This window comes from Muntiacus reevesi, chromosome 10 (genome assembly GCF_963930625.1).
Source record: "Muntiacus reevesi chromosome 10, mMunRee1.1, whole genome shotgun sequence".
NCBI classification, from domain to species: Eukaryota; Metazoa; Chordata; class Mammalia; order Artiodactyla; family Cervidae; genus Muntiacus; species Muntiacus reevesi.
Window position 1 is genome coordinate 30,035,348 of NC_089258.1, and position 9,772 is coordinate 30,045,119.

The 9,772-nt window shown below is 50.7% G+C and overlaps 1 protein-coding gene across 5 annotated transcripts in view; it reads right to left on the reverse strand.

Annotated features, from left to right (window-relative positions):
- The window catches only part of PTPN3 (protein tyrosine phosphatase non-receptor type 3), a 113,649-nt gene extending 104,173 nt beyond the window's left edge, over nt 1-9,476 (reverse strand). For 2 of the 5 annotated variants that reach the window (XM_065946824.1, XM_065946825.1), the window contains exons 1-2: nt 9,340-9,476; nt 1,182-1,368 (exon numbers count right to left, since the gene is read on the reverse strand). The gene's annotated coding sequence lies outside the window, so the exon portion shown is untranslated. Of the gene's footprint in view, nt 1-1,181; nt 1,369-8,784; nt 8,804-9,339 lie in introns of those variants that run through there. The other 3 variants (XM_065946827.1, XM_065946826.1, XM_065946828.1) reach the window with 3 other exon arrangements.
- Nucleotides 9,477-9,772: the final 296 nt, after the last annotated feature.

Below are 9,772 nucleotides of genomic sequence, written 5' to 3' on the forward strand. Positions count from 1 at the left end.
ACATAAAAACGAAAAAAAAAAAAAAAAGATCAGCCTAGCAACTTCTACATAAAAAGAGCAAGAAATGAGTAACTGCTTTGATGCCAACACAGCTTATTTCTACAGTTAGAGAAATGCCACAGGAGTTTAATAAAATGATAGAAATACACAATCTACTTGACAGACTTCCTTAGATAAGACCTAGAAAACACACCCAGAGTCTGGGGGCTGGACCCTGTATGATGTGGGTACCAGTCCCTGCTTCTTTGACTGTGTGCCTTGGACATGCCTCAGTCTCCCCATCTGTAAAGAGAGGGAGCTGAAAAAGGTTCTGAGGTCCCTTCCAGTTCAGACACTGTATGACCCTTTGCTTATTAAAGGTGACCTCAAACTCAGCCCTTTTACACAGCCTGGCAGGGGGTGAGGGAGACGTTTTTAACCAGTAAACACAGTATCACAGTTAACTAGAAAATTTTCCAAGATACTGGTGCTAGTATCTTGCATTCCAATAACTAGAAACTCTTTCACTAACTGGCTTTTCCATTAAAGCCACCAACACCTTCAGTTGTAAACTCACAATACCATACTGCACCATGTTCTTGAAGTCCACAAGACCAGGATGCCCCAGGAAATCTCCCTACACCTTCACATTTTCACCCTATAATATAGGTATACTTCAGAGATACTGTAGGTTCCATTCTAGAACACCATAAAAAAAGCGAATACCGCAATTAAGCAAATCACACACATTTTTTGGTTTCCCAGTGCATATAAAAGTTATGTTTACACTACACTGTAGTCTATTATGTATAAGAGCATTATATCTGAAAAAAAAACAATATATGTACCTTGATTAAAAAATACTACCAAAAGTGACAGAGAGACCCAAAGTGAGCAAATGTTATTGGAAAAACAGGACCAAAAGACTTGTGTGATGCAAGGTTGCCATAAACCTTCAATCTGTAAAAAAAAAAAAAAAAAACAACAAAACACAAATGCAACGTCTGCAAAGCACAACACAATGAGGCATGCCTATACTTTTTAAACCAGGCTGGCAGGGTTTGTGTTTGTTGCCAGGCAGAAAATGAGTTAAGGAACTGGACTCATCAGACCCCAGAGCCTGCCCCCTGTGATGAGTGTCTGGGCACTCAATACTGCAGGTCTAGGCTTCCTGATAAACGGCCCCGTAATGGCCTTGTTACCAGAATCCCTCGATGCTGGTTTCCTGCCTGGTCTGTCTGCATCCAAGTCCTTGTCTGCACCTTCTCGTCATTCAACGCCCATCCTCTTGTGCCTGGGTCCCCAACGCCAGCTGCTTCTGTGCCTCTGCCAAAGGCCAGCAACTTGGTTCTAATCTCAGAACTAGGGCTGGGAGAGGAAGCTGGGTGCCTGCACAGGAAAGACAGGGAAAGTGTGAGCCCTGTGGGTGCTGGGGGGCGCGGAGAGAAGGTCCGGGGCAACTCTGTCTCCAGCCCCACTCCACTTACACCCCTTGGCTCTTCAAACCCATGAAGACCAGGTCAGGAGGAAGCACAGCTGGCTTGCCCTTCCCCCTGTGCCCCCACCACGGACCCTGTCCCCCCTCCTCCTGGCTTTGGAAGTGATGCTCCCACTCTCTGACAGTCCCCGTAGCAGGAAGCGGCAGGTGAGGGGAGGGCTCCCACAAGGTTCACGTAGCAGGAGGAAGGCTGGGAGGCGCATCCCAAGGGAGGTGAGACCACAGAGGCGACCAAAGCCATGATCATGGGGCTCGGCAGGCGATGCCAGGGCAATGAGCTTTGCTTTGTCCAGGCAGAAAATTCTTAGTGCTAGAGAGTTCCCTAGGCTGACCCCCCGGCGCTGATCTCCCATCCAAAGTCGTATGTGGGCAGAGTGACCACATAGCCTGATTTGGGCCAGACAGCCCTAGCTGGGGCTACTCGGTTAGATGCAATTAACAGCCCCCCGTTTATTCTCAAAATGTTCTGGTTTGGATCGAAATTCTAGTTGCTTTATTCTTGAGGCCCCAGGTCTATGAAGTCAGAGCTGCAGCTGCCGAAGGCACGTAAGTGTCTGGAGGGACGGTCAGGCTGAGTCCCGCCCCTTATCAAATATTCTGATCTCCTCTCTAGCATCCCCACCAAGCCATCACCTGGCATCTGCTTGTATTCCTGCAGAGACGGCAGGCTCATAATCCCCAGAGGAAGCCTCTCTCATTTTGGGAGAAAGCTGTGCTATTAAAACAAAAACAGGATAGATGAATGAACAAAGATGATGTGGCATGTATACACAATGGAATATTACTCAGCCATAAGAAATAAAATCTTGCTGTGTGTGCAACATGGATGGATCTAGAGGATATTATGCTAAGTGAGGTAGGCAAAACAGAGAGAGACAAACACCATATGACTTCACTTACGTGTGAAACCTAAAAACACAAAAGAGCAAAACAGATTCCTAGATGGAGAGGACGAAAAGGTGGTGGCAGGAGGGGAGAGGGTGAGGGCGTCATGCGAAGAAGGTGAAGGAGATTAAGAAGTACAAACTTCTAGCTATAAAATAAATAAGCCATGGGGAATGCAAGATACACTTTAAGGCATAAAGACCATCCTACTGTAATGACTCTGCAGGAGGACAGATGGTTTCTAGACTTATCCTGGTGATCATTTTATAACACAGGCACATGTCAAATCACTATGTTGTTCACCTGAAACTGACATAATATTGTATGTCAGCTACACTTCAATTAAAAAATAAATGCATGAAAATAAGAGTAGCAAGATTCAAATCTATACACAGCATGACAGCAACTAAATAACATCCTTCAGCAAGGAAAGGCGTGGGAGTGGGGCAAACTAGACAACCTGCTGACTTCTTTCCTCCCACCTCCTTCCATCTTCATTCACCAAATGCTAACTGAGTGCATGTGATGTTTCAGTGGCAGTGAAGATACAAGGGTGGGCCAAAGCAGACTCAAACGGAGGCGAATCCTATCAAAGAACTGGCCTGCATTCTCCAAAAATGTCAAGATCATAAGGGACAAAGAAAGCCTGAGGGACTGCTTTAATCTAAAGAAGACTAAAGAGACACGACAACCACATGCAACACCTGATCTGGGGTTTTCTTTGCTACAAAGGCCACTCTCGAGACAACTGGCAAAGCCCACAGGTCCTGCAGATGAGATAACAGTATTGTATCAGTACTGACTTCCTGCTTTTAAAAAGTGTATCATAGTCATATAGGAAGAGGTCACTGGTTTTCGGAAATAAACTTAAGTATCTGGAGGGATAGGAAGAGTCTATAAATGATCCTCAAATGGTTCAGCAAAAAAAAAAAAAAAATGTATATACAGAAGAATAAGATGGTAATATTTGAGGAATCTGGGTGAAGGGTATATGGGAGTTCTCTGTTCTATTCTTAGAACTTTTCTCTAAGTCTGAATTAGGTCAAAATGAAAAGTTAAAGGAAAAAATAAATCTCAGGGACACCGTGTATGTGTGTGGGGGTGGGGGTGTGTGTTTAAAGGAAGACAGACTCCGATTTCACAGAACTCACAGTGTAGCTGCGGAGACAGGTACTAATACAAATAATGGCACTAATTAAGCACAAAATTGCAACTGTGAAAAGTGCTGTAAAAGGAGAGAGACCTGGTGGTGTGATGGGAGTGTTTACAGTGGGCGGTTTTACCCACAGCAGGAAGGCAGGCGAAGACATCAGCAGACATGGAGTCAAGGTCCGAAGCATGAGTTAATGGGGGGTGGCAGGGGGACGGAGGTTCCAAGCTCTGGCTGGCCCCATGAGAAGAGAAAGCATGGGGCCCAAAGCAAGTACACTGGAGCCTGCAAGAGATGCCAGCGTTAGTATCGTCTTTTACTCTAGGAGCAAAAGGAAGTGGCTTTAAAAGGCCCTCTGGCGGGTGGCAGAGAACAGGCTGGCACGTGGCAGGCATGTGGAGTCCACCATGGTGGTGGTGGTGAGCCGCCTCCAGGAAGACCCCCACGCATGATTTTTCCTCTGCTCCCTGACACCTTCATTTTCTACAACCACCATGTATGAACTTGGTAACCAGACCAAGGGAGGAGCTGGGAGGGGGGAGGGTGTTGAGGGTAGAGAGGGAGGCAAAGTGGGCAAGACATGAGCTCAGGCTGTCGTCACACCCCTTCCAGGCCCACCAGTGGGCTGGGTCAAGGGCTGACAACTGGCTGACAAAGCCGGTTGCTGCTTCTCCCACCAGGATCCTGGGGTCTACACTGAGGCTGACTCACCTGAGGGAAGCGAGGGGCAGGGACCAGGTCTTCACATCCTCCTCTCTAAGTCAGACCAGTGCCTTTTGTCAACACAGCATGCAGCTGGCCACCACCCTTTTCTGGTCCTGGATCCTGCCCCTTGGAACAAGCCTCTAGCCCTGGGAACCGGGCCCTCAGCACGGCCCTGGGAGCCAGCCATCACTCACCACAGCCTCTCTCAGCATCAAACGCTAAACAGGACGCTTGTCTGTGAGTCAGGGGCCCAACCACAAAGGGAGGAGACCCTTTTCTGTGCCAAGTTCTGCCCGAGTGGGTTTTCAGTTCATTGGCTCCTTTAAAATGGTCGATTGAACGGCAACAGGTTCTATCATTATCCTCGTTTAACAGTCAAGATGTGTCTAGGGACAGACTCGAGTTCCAATCCTAGCTGTCCCTGTAGAGCAGTGTGCCCTTCCAAGAGTCACTTCATTGCTCTGAGCCTCAGTTTTCTCATCCCATTCTGTAAACTGGGGCTGCTAAGTATTAGCAACGTTCTGGGGCTAGAAGGTACTATTTATTCCCTTCTGAGGCGCCAAGAGGCTGAGGACAGAAAATTCAAACTACACATTGCTTAAATATTTACAAAGAGCTTGTGTATCCTGACAGTAAATCATGGGACCTGAATTTTCCAGGACTATCCCAATTTCAAATCCTCTGTCCTAACTTTCCACATAAACCATTGAAATGTCTCAAAAATTCCACTCTCTCAGTATCCAAACAACACCTCCCAGACCTCCTCTTGCACAAAGACGCAGCACAAACATTCTTTTTCAGACTACAGATCCCAGTCTTTGGTTCCGAAAATGCAGTCAGTGGAGCCCTGCTGGCCCCCTGAAGGAAACGGGGTCAGGGAGAGAAATCTGGGGCAGTCAGCACTCCATCGGGACTCTCAGACTGCTGCTTCCTGGCACATGGATGTGAACTGGAGGCCAGGAGAAGCTGTACCGTGCAGAGAGCATCACCCACAGAGGGAGACAGACTAGGGACATGAGCTCTGCCCCATCTACCGACCCCAGTGGCCTGTACTCAGGGAAGCAACACAGCCAGAGAGTTGCTACAAAGATTAAAAGGACTGATTAATATTTGGAAAGTACTCACAACACTGCCTGGCAGCCAGTAAGTGCCATATCAGTGTTCAATAACTAAAACCAGAGGTATCTCTGGCAGAAGGTGCTCATGCCTTAGACACGGCCCAGAGGCATCGCTCCTATGCAGGGAAAACAAGGCTTTACCCCTGGACTGAGTGAGGCCAGGCCACTATACAGAGACAGGGGGTTGGGGGGGTCACCCTAACTACAGAACGTGGGTCCTGCATTAGCCAAGATCAGAAGGCTGGATCTGGGAAGTCACCACTTCTGAAATATGAGAGGTTTCTTCATGCCTCTAAGTTGTCCCATCTGCTGTTCTCTCTGCCTGTTGAAAACCATCTTTTCCTACCTCCAAGGCTGAATTCGAATGCCAGCTACTCCCGATGAGGGGTCCCTGATGCCCGTCAGAACAAAAGGCTGTCTCCACGGGGATCTCTTGCATCTATCTAGCTTTATCCTCTTTTAAAGCAGTAATCAGACAGATGAGACACAGCACACACATGCCCACATGCGAGTACACACATACACACACAGAAACGTCACGATGTCACAACCTTGCTAACTCCATGAATCCTTCCAAGACAGGCTCACCTTCCATCTCTGTGACACACAGAAGTGGCTCAATAATGGTCCGAATTTGTTGTCATGTCTGTGCTCACAGCTGGTCTTCCTCTGGAGGCGGAAGTCCCTTACACGTGTACGCATCAGGAGAAGCTACAGGGATGCAGGATCTCTGGGTCTTGGAATGCACGATCTGATCAGATTTCAGACAGGGACCTACATAACACTCCCTTTTAACTCTCCCTCAGGCAGATGAAAGGACACACTTAGGAGAGTGGGGTCTGCAGTAGCCAGGACCCAGACTTGGGCAAACTGGACACTGATCTGCTCTGGTCTTATCTCTCAGAGTCAGAAAGAAGAGCTCGGGCTTGGAAAGCTACCCTAACCACGCTGCCCCGCCCACCCAGCCTGTCAACGCCAGGGGATTGCCCTCAGCATTCCAGACCCTGCTGAGAAATGAAGAGGGTGGCCCCGCTTTCCAGGCCCATTGTCTGGTGGAAGGAAGGGGAGCACAGAGAATTAGGGTTAATGGGCACTTCTCTGAGGAGAGGAGGAAGGACTACAAATCGCAGGTTCCCCCTCCACCAACGGGCCACAAACCCTGAGGACTTCGGGAAGGTGAGGTGCCATGTCTTCCTGTTTCCTACCATTCCCTAAGCCCCTCTGGTAGGTTATAGCCATCCCAGAAAATGGAATCCCTCGTGGGCCTGGACCTGAGGGTCAGACAGTCCCAGTTCATCCCTCCAGCTCCTGGTCCCACACCACCTTTGCTAGCTGAGTTACCGCATCTGTGAGAGGGCAGAAGGACCACACTGAAATTAAACACCGCACATGGGACCTTCTAGTTCACACGCAACAATCGAGGAGTTGGTCCCAATCCTCTGGACCAATGACCGGCTGGGAACCTCAACTTCTTTCAGGGATAAGATTGTCTCTGACTAGGTTCCTGACACTTGAATGGGAATGTTAAAAAGCTATGAGAATATCTTCTCCTTGATAAAATGTGGAAAGGAGGGCTCAGAGAGAGGATGGTGAAGCAGTGTGGGATCCTGAATTTGACTCTGTGCTAACTGAGGTTCCTTCCTCTGCCCCAAGCTGTCCCTGACTTTGGCCTCCCATGTGTCTGGCCTGGCCAGGACCTGCCCTCTCCTTGAGGAGCTCCCCAGGGACTCCTGGAGTTCTTTACTGGAGTCTGGCCCACACTGCATCCCCACCCGGCACTGCACCTGCCATGCACCAGCAGCTCAATAAATGCTGAATGGAATGTCTAGGACCCTCCAGCCACTCTGAGATGCCTTCAGGAACCTGACCTTTTACATTCCAGCTAATGTCTAATTTGCATAAAGGAGTTGTTTTGAGGAGCCAGCAAATCACCAGAGACAAGGCAGGATCAATAGAGAGTATTAGGCACGTTGTATCCTACTCTAATTCTCTGCAAATCGGTATTCCATTAACTGTACGTAGAATTTACGGGAGCTCACTATGAACTAGAATATTTAACTAGAATGACCTACTCTCTGTCAGATAATAGCTTACTGCTGTTAATTTTCAACTAGCCAGAAAGGTTTCCAGCTCACAATCTACTTTCCATCTTGATTTAATCAGGAAAGCCATCTATTTGAGAAAACAATAAAGGGGAGCCTGATGCAGAAGAAAAAAGTCCTGCCTGTGGAACCAGATGACATGAGTTGTATCCGGGCTACAGCACATACTGTGTAATTGGCTGCACAAAGCCTCAATTTCCTCATCTGTAAAATGGGAATAACACCAGCCTTACTGGTGGGAGCTGTAAAAATCAAATGAGCTGATGCATGTGGATGCACTCCGTGCAGTTCTACAAGACTATAAAAAGTTGGTTATTATAGTGAAAATAGAAGATGAATTTCTCAAACAACTCAGATAGGCTAATGACAAAAAGCAGGGTGGATCTAAATCAGTGGTTCTAAAGGGGGAGAAAGGAAAATGTGCCCCTCGCCCAGAGGGAAGGAGGTTGGGAAGACAATTGAGGGAGAGGGACTGCTATTGGGATCTACTGGGCAGAGATCAAAGACACTGCTTAACATCCCACAATGCAGAGAAAAAGAGCCACAAAGAATTATTGAACCCCAAATGTTAACAGTGCCAGAGTGAAAAAACCCTAATCTAAATAATCACTGAGTTTGGGAGCTTTTTAGAGCAGAAATCTTCCTAACCAGGCTTTACTTTCAAGCATGAGCTGCCTAAACACTGGCAAGATGGATTGCCAGACAGCTCTTTTGTAAGTAAAGCTGAACTGCCAACTCTTGGAGTTTCTAAATGTATAAAACTGCTTTTAAAGAAGATGCTCTCCGATTACAATTCAGCTAAACTGTTTTTCCAAAGATTTCAGGAGAAGTTCTCCTGGGCACAAGGCAGGGTCTGTCACTCTGCCACTAGGCCCTGAAGATGCCTTCTTGTAATTCTAATTTCCTGGTGAAATGGGAGCCACGAGGGTCTCTAAACGAATTAAATTCACATCACGCCAACTGCTCGCTTGCTTTGTGCTGGGCACCATGCCAAACACCTCCACATCATTTATCCCACTTAATCCACCCAACAACCCAGTGAGGTGGGCATTATTACCGGCTGTTTGCAAGGGAGGAAACTGACGATCAGCGAGGTTAGACAACTCGTCCAAGGTCATCATCTGGCTTAAGGTGGGGGCCTAACCTGAACCGAGGTCTCCAGTTTCCCAGTCACAAGCTCTCTCCACCACCTCGGAAAACCCAGGTGTCAAGTCGTCTCAACTTCCCATGAATTTTTTAAGGCAACCGCAACTTCTCAGTAAGTTCAGGTTGCTGAAAATGGGAATTTCCGGGGCACCGGGCGCTCTCACATACAGTCCCCCACTGCAGCTGTCTCACCGCAGGTACCTGATAAATCATTCCATATCACCCGCGGAACGGGGAGGATTTATTGGGGCTGGAGTTCGTGCCAGGCCCAGGAAATGCCATCTTTGAAAGCCGAGAGGCGGATTCGCCCCGGGAGCCGAGAAGGTCTGGCCGCCGCGCTTGGCTGGCTCCCCGCGCGGGCTGTGCGCCCCCTCGGCGTCGGGGGCGGGGGGTCGCGGCGGCGCTGGGGCCTCCCGGATCGCCAGCCGCTCCGGCTCTACCGGTCGCGTCCGCCCATGCCCGGGTCGGAGCGCACGCCCACGCCTCGCCGCCGCCGCCGCGTCCCGCCCGGGACCCAGCCCCACCCGGCCCGGCCTGCTCCCTCCCGCCCGCGCCCCACCAGGTGAGCGCGGCCAGGGCGCCCCCTCCCCGCCCCGACGAGACGCCGGGACTCCGGGGCCGCCGCGTCCGCCAGTCCGCCCGCGCGTTCGCCGCGCGCCCGGGGACGGGTGGGGGTGGGGCGGCGCCCAGCGCGACCCCGGCCACCGGCGGCTCCGCGCCCCGCCCCGAGCCCGCTGGGGTCGCGCCGATCCGTACCTGCAGCATCCGGGGGCGCGGGGCGCCCAGGTAGGTCGCGCGTGCGGGCGGCGCGGAAGCTCGCTCGCGGCGCGACCTGGCCGCCGTCTGAGCATGCCCAGTGCCGCCCGCGGGCGGCTCCCGCCGGCCCGGCTGGCCGCGACGGGCCCGCGCGCCGGGCTGGGGGCGGGCGCCCGGAACGCCCTACGGGACGCCCCCGCCCCCGCCCGGGGCCGGTGCGCTCGGACTCGTCTCCCAGGGTTACCCAGGCTCTGCCGCCGAGGTCCGTGCAGCCCGGTGTCCCCTCGCGCATGCACGCAGGCGTCCGTGCCATAACCATTTATTGGGCACCTACTGTGTGCCCAGCCCTCTGTGATTTTATGCCTAGGAATGTCAAGCACCCAGCGCTAAACAAATATTTGAAATGAGGAAAAATCTTGCCCAGCCAGGGTCC